The sequence below is a fragment of the Dermacentor albipictus genome, chromosome 10, assembly GCF_038994185.2.
Source record: "Dermacentor albipictus isolate Rhodes 1998 colony chromosome 10, USDA_Dalb.pri_finalv2, whole genome shotgun sequence".
Classification (NCBI taxonomy): Eukaryota; Metazoa; Arthropoda; class Arachnida; order Ixodida; family Ixodidae; genus Dermacentor; species Dermacentor albipictus.
The window spans coordinates 84857396-84869316 of record NC_091830.1 but is presented as its reverse complement, the minus strand read 5'-3'; the positions used below and the strand labels follow the sequence as shown (position 1 = coordinate 84869316).

The window sequence follows — 11921 nt, the reverse complement described above, 5'->3', positions numbered from 1 at the left end:
TAATCCTGACCCGTTTAAATCCTGTTTAATCCTGACCCGTTTAATCCCGTCCTATCTAACCCAGACCTGTTTGCCCCTGTTCAGACCTATTTTTTGCTACATTCATACCAGGTCCTTTCAGAATGGATTGATGTTGCTTAATATAATTTACTCTTTACACATATTTTGTGCACTTGTGTATTTGCGATCAGCATTGAAGAGAAGATCTGCATTAGGTTCGCAACAAGAAGCCACTTTCATATGTAGGTTTGCCTGGTACATTGCTTGATACGAAGATGAACACAATTTTCGGCATAAATTGATTAGCACTACCAACACTGATGTGATACATTATGAACAAGTTTTGTATGACCCACGAGTACGTTCCCAATGTATGACCTACAAGAAAATGCACCCTGAAGAAGATTGTACCTCCTTTTCATATTTATACTACAAGTATGCAAATGTAATTCTTGCTAGTTTAGTATATGTTTGATTACTTGTACTCGTCTTAACGCAGTGCTTCTTGCTGTAATGGTTTGTACACAAATCCACAGTAACGTGTAATTTTGGGGTGAAAAATGTCAGGCAAAGTATTGGCATGTACTTGTAAGTGAAAAAGACAAGTATACTTTACGTAGGTATTTCTGTACACCCACTTGAGCTTTCATTAAGCCTGAAGTCCTCCGGCCTAAATAAAAGCATGTCATAAATGTCTCAAGCACTGTTTATTGGACCTTCTAACGGTATTTCGATGCATCCAGTCTGCCGAGAGAAGACCGCTGGAGTGGGTTGCTTGGGTGAGAGCGAGCAGGGCACCTGAAAAAGTAAAGCCAATAATTTATCTTGACTCATGCAACAGGTTAGCACATAGGCAAATTTGCCTATGTTCTCACAGATAAGAAAGGTTCAGCATTCCAGTCATAGAAGATAACGAATACATCTTATTGAAAAATATGTGGTTTCATGCACTGCCTATGTTTCAAGGGAACATGGATTACTGTGGGAGAATAAGCTGTCATAATTAGCAGGCGATTGAAGCAAGTCTTATAGGAAAAAGATGGACACATCGTTTGATTAACAATAATTACTAGTATTGAAGCAACAGAATACAAACATGAAATACCTTTAAAAACAACACCGACAGGTTGAGATAATAAATTATTCAGAAACTAAACCCGTCTGCCAGCAAAATACCGTAGTGTACTGGCTTTGACATTGCGCTGCTCAGACAGAGGGCATGGGATTGAATCCCAGCCACAATGGCTGCATTTAGATGGCAGGGAAATGCCAAAACCCCCATGTAAGGTCTATTGGGTACACGTTAAAGGAGACTAGGGATCCCGCCAACTTGAAGTTATAAAAACCGGGGTAAATTTCGAGATAAGTAAACTCACAAAAGTAGAAGGCCCTGGCCATGCGAAGACCATATAAAGCCTTTTATATGGTATTTGGCCCAGACCTCAGGATACGCATACGTCTGGCACTCAAACGGTAAAGTTTTGGTGCGAAAAAGGAGCGGCGACCGAGCTGTTGTCATACGCGGCGAGGAGGATCTGGCCAGTCTTACAGCCTCGAAGTGATGGCGGCATACGTGATAGCAAAAGATGTGTTATGTTTACTAAACCACAATGGCGACCCTGGAATTCAAATTTTCTGGGGACGTCGCGTCGTTCAAGAACCAATGTCCACTTTCAATATTTCATTTTAATGTGCGAAGTTTGAGAAATAAGTTTGATGAAGTCAGTTTGTATCTGTCTGAGCTGCAACACTGCTTCGATTTGCTTTGTTTTAGTGAAACGTGGTTTACATCAGAGGATGAATGCGCTTCTATTTTTGGATATGACTGCATCTCTGTTTACCGAACGAAAAAACTAGGAGGAGGAATTGCTATTTATGTCCGTTCTGGTTTGTCGTACAGTATAATCCCCGAGCTCAAGATTGTTAACGAATGCTATGAATGTATACGTCTTCAGTGCATGAACACCTTGATTTCGGTAGTGTACCGCCCGCCATCTGGATCCATGTGCAAGTTTTTAGAATTTACTGAAAAATTATTAGAACTCAGCACCGAACTTAAACTTGAAACAATATTAATGGGCGATTTTAATATAGATGCTTGCCCAGACAACCTAGAATATACGCGTTTTCAGGAAACTTTTGAATCATACAGGTGTTCAAATGTCATCAACGTGCCTACTCGCATCACACCTACAAGCCAGACAACACTTGACCTCTGTGTGACGAGTTTTTCTGCTGAATATGTAAGGGCAGGAGTCTTGATGTGCGATCTTAGTGATCACTTGCCTATATACTGTCTGCTACCTCATAGACAGCCATCCAATATATGCCCTGAAAGCTTAAAAAGAATTTATTCAGAACAAAGTGTTAGGAAATTTGTTGAACTAGTCTCTGGTTATCGGTGGGACGAAGTGACCGCGGAAACTGATGTAAACAAGGCTTACAATGTTTTTATATCTACCTTCGCGTTGTTATACAACAGATCTTTCCCACTTAAGAAGTTTAAAAAACACAACAAAGCTAGAAAGCCTTGGATAACTCGTGACCTCTATAACAGGATAAAATGTCGTAACAAGCTCTTCCAAATCTTTTTGAGTAGCAGAAGCGAAGATGACTTTCGGTCTTTCAAATCTGAGCGTAACAAATTGAATTCCGATATTAAACGCTCTAAACAAGAATATTACGCGAACAAGTTTTTTGCTATCATGGGAAATTCAAATCTTATGTGGAAAGCGATCAATGAAGTAATTAACAAAGGCGCTATCCCAAGAAAAGTTGCATTTCAGCATAGTGAATTGTCAGATACTGAGGTTGCAAATACTTTTAATTCTCATTTTATTGATGCTGGTGCGTCCTCACAAAATGATACACGTCTCTTGCACGGAATATATATTAAATCGATGTTCTTCTACGCTGTTCTTGGCGCCTACTGAGCAGCACGAGATACAAACAATAATTTTATCGTTGAAAGACAGTTGTGCTTCAGGTGAAGATGATATAAAAGTGAAGCCGTTGAAAGCCGTCAGTGAAATTGTAAGCACGCCTCTTTCACATATCTGTAACTTAATTCTTTCCAACGGTGTGTTTCCAGACAGGATGAAGCTAGCCCGAGTGACAGTCATTCATAAGAGTGGCCCAGTTAACGACATGAATAACTACAGGCCAATATCCGTTCTTTCTGTCTTCGCGAAAATTGCTGAGCATGTAATTAATAGAAGACTTTGTGAGTTTCTAAACACGTATAACATAATAGCTCAGGAGCAATATGGTTTCTGTAAGGCTAAATCTTCAGAAACCGCTTTACTTGAAATAAAGGAACAAATCCTTGACAACATAGAAAACCGAATGTTAACTCTAGGTATCTTTCTAGATTTTAGGAAGGCCTTCGATTGCGTGCAACACGATGTCCTTTTGAAAAAGCTACCTCTTTATGGAATTCGTGGTGTCGCATTATCCTTAATAAAAAGCTATCTGACCTCTAGAACACAGTACACAACAATAAATGGAGTTAGTTCCGAAATTCAGCACATTAAGTACGGCGTGCCGCAAGGATCCGTCTTGGGGCCTGTTTTATTCTTACTCTATATTAATGATATTGTCAATATTCAAGGCTGTTCCAATATTATATTATACGCGGATGATACTAACGTGTTCTTCTCAGGAAGGGAAATAGGAAATCTTTTTGAGCAAGCTAACATCTGGTTACAGCAACTAAGCTTGTGGCTAAATGCGAATAAACTCCAATTAAACATAACTAAAACTAAGTATCTAGTGTTTAAATCAAAAGGAACAATAATCCACCCTCAGATAACACTCCACTTTCAGAAGGTCAACCTCGAACAGGCAACAACAGCCAGATTTTTAGGAGTTATATTCCATGAAAATATGTCCTGGTCACCGCACGTAGACGTTCTTAGAAAAAATATCGCTCGTGCTGTCGGTGTGCTAAATAGGTTGCGATATTTGCTACCGATAAATGTGAAGCGCAATATTTACAACGCGCTGATACATTCTCGATTAACGTATTGTTTGCTAGTTTGGTCAACCACTACACAAACTAACTTAAAATCAATTCAAACACTCCAAAACCGCGCACTGCGCGCGATAGGTAACTTAGAACGTACTGATACCACTAAACTATACTATAACAAATATAAAATATTAACAGCATCAAAACTTCACACTTACAAATTATTCCTCGAAATTTCACGGCAATTCTGGGAAGACAAATGTTCCTTCCAAAGTAAATATCATGGCAGAACGACAAACTATAACCTCAGAAAAACTCTGATAGGAAAACCACGTTGCAGAACGAAATACGGAGATCAAAAACTAGCAGTTCAACTTCCTAACCTTCTAAACGACTACCCCTTGGTATTGGACCTGCTAAATTCTGGAATTTCAAAGCAAAGCTTTAAGAAAACGGTAAAAGAATTGTTACTATCCGAAGACTAATAGAAAGGTTGAACTACAGGTATAGAAAATTTTGTTCATGTTTCTTGTTGTTTTTAGAAAACTGTGTAAACTTTAACCTTTCAGCTACAGGTATGGAAAATTTCGTACATACTTTTTTTTTTCCCTGTCGTTGTTGTGCTTCAATTGATTAGAAAACTGTATAAACTTTAACCTTTTTTTTTCTTTCTTCTTACGCGAATTGTGTACTCAAGTGTTGAAAATGTGTACTACTTTAATTTCATGTGTGACCTCCTGAAAGCCTGCCACTGTCATGTTGCTGCCAATGTACGGGTGGCACGGCCTAGTCAGGCAAATGTTTTGCCTTTAGCCATGTCCCCTAAGACAATCTGTTCATTGTCTTAAATAAATCAATAAAGAAAGAAAGAAAGTAAGGTAGGTGCCAGCAGCCGCTAAATTTTTTGCAAAAGCGAAATATAGCAGAAGCGGTATTTTTCCGTAGATCACTTTTGCAAGGTATTTTACAATTTGACACCCGACATGCTGGGCATCTACGGGCAACAGCAATTCTGGCACAGATCATAGCAAACACTGTTGCACCTAGGTATACATAGACACATAGGTATAGGTACAGTCGCCGACTGATTTTCCGGACATGAGTACTCGGTCTGCTTCACGGCACCACCATTCTCCCCATGGACCATAATATATAACAACTTCCGAAAATTCGGACGCCTTGCAACCTCTCGTCTGATTTTTCGGACACTCCTTGAGCCAACTTGATCGAGAGCACCATGCACCGACTCTCACCGTGGCATGATTCTACTTGCTGAACGCCATTTTTGTTTTGAACGAAGCCTCCTTGGTGCCCCACGAAGTGGCGCTACTACAAATCCCTGCTCATCATCATCGTTTCTGCCTGGTTTGTAGCTACAGCAGTTCCGGTCTCAGCTTAGTATGCGATGCCAAGACAATCCAGCAGCTGATTTGTTTGTTTCTTCGTGCACGACGCTGCAAGTAGGCCAGGTTTTTTGTTTGTGCAACTGATGTCGGCGTGACGATGTTTGACGAAGCAAGATGGGCCAATTCATTTCACTAATATTTAGAATAGCTACCTGTAAGCACCACCTACCTTTCAACAACATTTGCAAAGCAAAAAACCTCATCCTGAAAATCTGCACACGAAGACATCGGTAGCATCATCAGCGTGGGGCCTCAAGATAATTCGGCAAGCCAAGAAATTACTGACAGCACGAGTGCTATCATGCCAACAGGAAATCTGTGGCTGAATAATGCACCTTCTACCACTTGGCAGACAGTGCATTTTCGCAAGGCCCTAACTACGGCAGATCATTGTTAAGGAGTTCCCGAATGCACAACTCTATGCCATTTTCCCGCTGACTCTAGGGAAGCACCTCTGCACAGTTGCAAGAAAAAAAGTTAGATGCCCCAAGAGAAATGAGCCCACTCAAGCCATGGAAGTTATGTTTACCTTGTCTTCCTACAACTACTCTAAACCTAGGACTGCTGTTTTGCACAAGGGAACAAACGTCAACATTGGTGCCTCGCCCAACACAAGTGGTCTGCGCCGTAGAAGGTGCCATCAGTCAGCCCACAGATGAGGCCCACACCAGTGCTGTCAGTGTGCTGTACAAATTGCAGAAGCACAGCCTACAAGCTTGTCTGCCTTAGTGTGATCGCAATAATGAACGAAAACCAACGAATCAAGTTTGTTTCGTGCTGAGAACAGTTGCCTCATGCTGGATTTTCCTACAATTCTTTCTAAGCACAGATAATGCTTCGTTTGTTGTGTAGGCATGTAAATAATGAAAAGGCCTGCATCACTATCTGTGAAAAAAATAATGTAAGAAAGCACGTACAGTACACAGGTGCAGTGTCTATCACATACCATTTCGTGCAGTAGAGGCTACATCGGATAAACCGGCAAATGTATAAATGACTGGCAGCGTGACCAAGCAAACTTGATGTGTGGGTCAGTTAGCAGTGGTAGTGCACTACTCTCGGTGCACATGCACCTATGTTTAAAAGCTGCTTGATCGTGACAAAACAAAAAGACAAAAGCGCTGGAGAGATATCTGAAACTTTTCTTATATGTATGACGAGGAACCTAGAACTAGCTCCCCATGCAGAGAATTACTAGACAGTGAGACTGCTTCTTATCATTGTAAAACAAATGTCACACTCACCATGTGATGCATCCTTTTCGTTTCTGTGCGAACAATATGTATTCAGATCTATTCTTCCCCTTTCACCTTTTGCACAATATTACTGTGCGAGCTATAATACTGAACTGTTAGTAGCACTCTGTCCTGTTGCCTCCTTTCTTTCCTTGTGAATTGTGTGCTAAATACGGCTTTTTTTGGTGAAAGAGTGCTAGTTTAACGCATAAACTTGCGCCGTGGCACTTTGCAATAAAGGACTGTTATAATTCTCTAAAAATATGTCCATGCAGAACAGTGTCAAAAGAACACCTTAAAGAAAGAACATGAGTGTGTCTATCATAAAGACCAATCCTTGTCTTTTTTCCTTAACATAATTTTCAATACCGATATTGAAGTACAAGCTCACCATATTATATCACCTTGTCAATGAAGCAAGGCACAATGGCGCCCAACTGTCACGGGACCAACTTGGATGTGGAGATCAGCGCAGATCAGCAACATAGCATGGTCTGCTTACAGTTCTTCTCCAGGTCCAGCCATACCTATAGCAGCTATAAAACAAGTGAGCTTAGAATAACAAGCGAAACAATATAAAAAGTGGCAGTGAACAAAGCAACTTTCGGTAGGCATAAATAGGATCGCATTGCTGACATTATGCACATAAGTAACTTCATTTTGAGCAACAAAGCATCCAATTTAAGAAACATTATATGTATCAGCTATCTATGTGAGAAAGATTAATCGAACGCCCTCTATTTGCTACACCCCTCCCCTTATGCATGGATGTCTCCCTGACTGAGTGAGCTGGGCTGATCCCAGGTATAGTGTAAGTAAAGGGTGTCACTTGGTGGGCCAATCTCGATACCATTGCATGACTTGTACAATAATTTTAATGTGTATTGTAATGCTGGCCATCCTGCAGGCACTGCAACATTATAGCACCCATAAGGCTAATGGTATTACCTGATAAGGTTAACTAATAAGTGTCCCCAGAAGCATAACTCGGCATGTATACTCGGAGGCCATCATTATAAGAGAAGCAATAGCAGAGGCGAAGCTCTATCCTGTGCCATATGCAAAATGGCCGAGCACGCCCAGCTTTTGGTTACATTCTCACTTGTGACCACTGCAACAGGCTGACTGACATGCGTAACCAGCAGTTTGTAGGACCAAATTTTCATAACCTGCATTTTTTTTTACATCTGAAGAGATCAGCCTCAAGCTCCATGCTGCGCTGCACTCGAGAAGCATTATAAACTAGCAACATTTAAATGCTATGCTGCATGGTTTGTTGCATGCTTTAGGAATTTACTTATTTATTGTACACATAGCTCATAGTCTCCAGTTGGAGTATTGCATGAGGTGGCAAGAAAACAAATTCTGAACTAACAAGGAGAACATTCAACAAAACAAGTCAGACCAAAGAAAAAAAAATAACATACTCTCATAATGGGACTATGTATCTGGCAGCTAGCTTATAAAAAAGACAATTAGGAATGTTTTATTACTGGTAGCGCTTTAGGGGATGGAATGTAGAATTCCAAGCATCATACACTTTTAAGCCACCTTTCGTGGTTTTTTGTTTTGAAGTCCTATTCTCTGTACTATTATAGAAATGAATAGCCCCTCCAAAATAAAACAAAGAAAACATGTAATGCACAGTAATGTAACACAATAATGTAATGCACAACAGTGAATACTTAGAAAAATGTAATTAAGAACATGGAGTCTATGTGGGCACAGATGTTAGATGTCTACATGAAAGCATAATAATAAAGGTGGGCAGAGCATTTATGCTATTCTCGGGCAACCTGCTGCAAGACATACAGGTAAAAGGATATGCATGCCTCACAACACAGTCCCTAAAAATATATGTCACAATACAGTGAGTAGGTATATCATGCTTATCTACAATAGCTCCTAATTATATTTATTTCAGAGGGGGCTACCTATGAACCTTGATCAAACTGAAGGTGGGCCAAATTCTAAATATACGATTCAAGTAGACAGAAAAGGGACGTTATGAATATGGCATCTACAGCAAAAGTGTTGTACATTATTGTCGTACATTATGTCATACCTGCCAACCTGTGAACATAATATTTTGTAAAAATGCTGCAGACACTAAATTCTTTGTTGGGGACATAACACACATTATTTTAAAGCTTGCTCTCAGCACCCCCATTGTTGCATACACACACACATTATTAATAAAGGGAAAATCGCACATCCACCCACTCGTAGCAATTGCTACAAAAGAAACCCGTACGGATTCCTCGAAAGGAAAGCCTCATAGTTGAAAAAAATAAACCGTCCAGGTCCGGAACTCAAACCCGGGACCACCGTCTTTCCGGGACAGCCGCTTTACAATCTAAGATAACCAGGCGGCTAGCAGATGGCCGGGCAAATTCGAATTTGTCGACAACATGAAGCAAAGGCAAGGGTGTGACGTAATAGTTCTGCGGAAACGCGCAAGGTGTAGAGAGGTAATTAATAAAGGGGAAAAAAATATTACGTCAAACCCTTGCCTTTGCTTCGTGTTGTCAACTAATTCGACTTCGCCCTTCCATGTGCTAGCCACCTGGTTATCTCAGATGGTACAGTGGCTGCCTCGGTAAGGTGGCAGTCCCGGGTTCGAGTGCCGGACCAGGACGAATTTTTCTTCAACTGTGTGGCTTTCCTTTTGAGGAACACATACGGGTTTCCTTTGTAGCAAATGCTACGATGTCTGATTTTCCCTTTAATAATTACTTCTCTCCACCTCGTGCGTTTGCGCAGAACTATTACGTCACACACACATTATCAACCATTATTTAACTTGTCGTGCAGCACAAAAAGCAGCAGCGAACTTGAAACCTGTAACTGACAACTTTGTTTTTTCTTTAGATTACAGAGCTTTTACAGCGTGTTTGCTGCTGCCGCTTTACGCTGCTTCATGAATTTATCTGACCAAACTTCCCTAAAGCAAGTGCCCCTCTGATGTTCTCGTTAGAGATATTGCATCGCTAATAATAAACCATTACAAGTACCATTGCAATTAATTTTTACGTGCATTTTAACAATGTCATGCCCTTAATCTCTCAACAGCTTTAAAATATCTTAACCAACACAACTTCATTGTCTTTCTAAAGTGACATCCATAAAATTGTAAAATGAGCCCACATTTGTAAACCCACGGAAAATTCAGGAGAGTTTCCAAACATGGATGATACCAACAAAATCTGCAGCTCGTGTAAGTGGCAGCAACTGCTTTGCACACACCTTGTCACAGCATGCACATCAGGTACTTTGCCGTGCTGTTGAGGCTGCAGAAGTGCCGCAGGTGCATATCTGGAGGTGCCTCTGGTTCACAAAATCTTGCCATCCCTAAACAATAATAAATGCTTAATTTATTGTAATCTCTGCTGAAACTGCAAACTTGTGATATAAAAAGATCACGTCATATTTTGAAAAAAGTCTCATACAACCAGTTACATGAAGCTGCAACTGGTTGTGCAAATATCTGACCGTAACATCACAGGCGGTTAAATAACACGTAAATCGAACTGTAGCAAACATGAATCTACTTTGAAAAGGTTCACACAAACGTACAGCTGTATAACGTGAAATGTGAATTGTACTATCAAAAAATTCCTTAAGACATGAAAAGCGTTCCAAAATCTAATTTGTTTATGCGGCGCAACAAAGCACTGCTCCCAAAGGACGATGCGCTCAAAATTTCAACAGACCACCTCTTTTTCTGGAGAGACAATACAGAAAAGAGAAAGATTTTTCGATTAAAAAGAAACATTGCTTTTGTAATTTCGGCTTCTCTGCAAGATCGGAACCCTTTACAAGTACACGAAAACACACAGGACACTAATACACGTCATCTTACGACACTCTATAAACAGACGAATTTCCATACAAGCTGAAAATCTGGCCATGCGTCGACGAAGAAATCGGGTGCTATCTCGCGCAGCTGTTAGCTGTGAAGACGACACATCGACGTACTACTTCTGGAAATGCCTATACCATTTCTCAATGAAAAATTATGTACACAAGCAGTAACTTTCTTTGCTTGAATTTTTGTGCCCATTTAGATCAAAGAACCACCCGCGCTAGCGTGCTTCATAGGTGAAAGTAAATAAACCACAGATAGAGCTGTTGGTAACATGAATACGTTTTAGGGCAATTTCCATGGAACTTTTTGCTAAATGTGCACTGCGACATGAAGAACAACCATTTGAAAAGCACATTTATAATTCTTGCTGCTTTACTCATTCGGATTCGGTTCTTGTACGGATCTTGCGATACGTACAAGAACGCACACTTCACGAACCATAGACAGGAAGAATGCGCGCAAGCGCCGGACTTACCTTTCTAGGCGTACTCGGAAAACGCTCCTTTTAGCGTCACAGGTGCCGCGGCATCGACTGCACCAACCGTCCTTCCGGCGCACACACTGTTGAATTGCGGATCAACTACAGGACGTAAGAGCACAATTTTCACCAAATTCTTCCGTACAGTGTGACACGATGCGAGAGTGCCAGAGGAGGAGATCCTTTTCGGGAGCCCGGAACAAAGAAAGTGGCGAAGGCTCATACCTTCGACATCGGCGCACCACACGAAGGATACTGCGGGCTACATTACGCGGTCCCAGGGGTTTTGTGATTCTCAATGAATACAAAATGCACCACAATTACTCTCGGCACAGCGTACACACGATTAAACAGCTGCATCGGACGGCGTCAATGCAGCGCGCACTCACATGTAGCTAAGGCCGAAGACGGCAAAATAATATCACCTGTAACTTTACCGGCGCTACCTGTGCTGCCATCTGTAGGCCGCCACCGAAAGCGACCGTGCTTTCGGTGATCTCATGGATGGTGACGGCGTTGTACTTCGATGTTATGCGAGTCGTACAGCGTCTTGTACGACGTGTTTCAGCAACGTTGCTTTTAATGAAGAGGACGGCAATGTGCGTATACGCCTTATAGACGTCTCACCCACTTGAATAACACAACAGGAAATTTTCAGTCTGTCGTATTTTGGGACGTTGTGACTGTCGTTCTGTTCTCTGTTGTGTGACGTCTTGTAGTCGAAAATTCTGTAGCATCTGATCAATATATTTGATTAAAAATTGACAGACACCTCTTTAAGGATAAGAAAAATTATTAATACAAAAAAAATGAAAGTAGAAAAAAAAAAAGCTTTCGCACAGGATTTGAACTGCGGACCTCACGATTCCGAGTCAAGCATCTTACCACCGCACCACGCCTTTTTTTTTTCTTTATTGCCGACTTCAACACGTCAGTTTACAAAATCAGTCCGCGCGAAGAACAC

At 41.0% G+C, this 11921-nt stretch overlaps 1 long non-coding RNA gene across 1 annotated transcript; it reads right to left on the bottom strand.

Annotated features, from left to right (window-relative positions):
* Positions 1–688: 688 nt before the first annotated feature.
* Positions 689–11359, bottom strand: LOC139050602 (uncharacterized). Its single transcript, XR_011508968.1, has 4 exons — positions 10955–11359; positions 9858–9962; positions 7003–7147; positions 689–798 (listed from the first exon to the last, which is right to left on the bottom strand). It is a non-coding gene; the product is annotated as an uncharacterized lncRNA (long non-coding RNA).
* Positions 11360–11921: the final 562 nt, after the last annotated feature.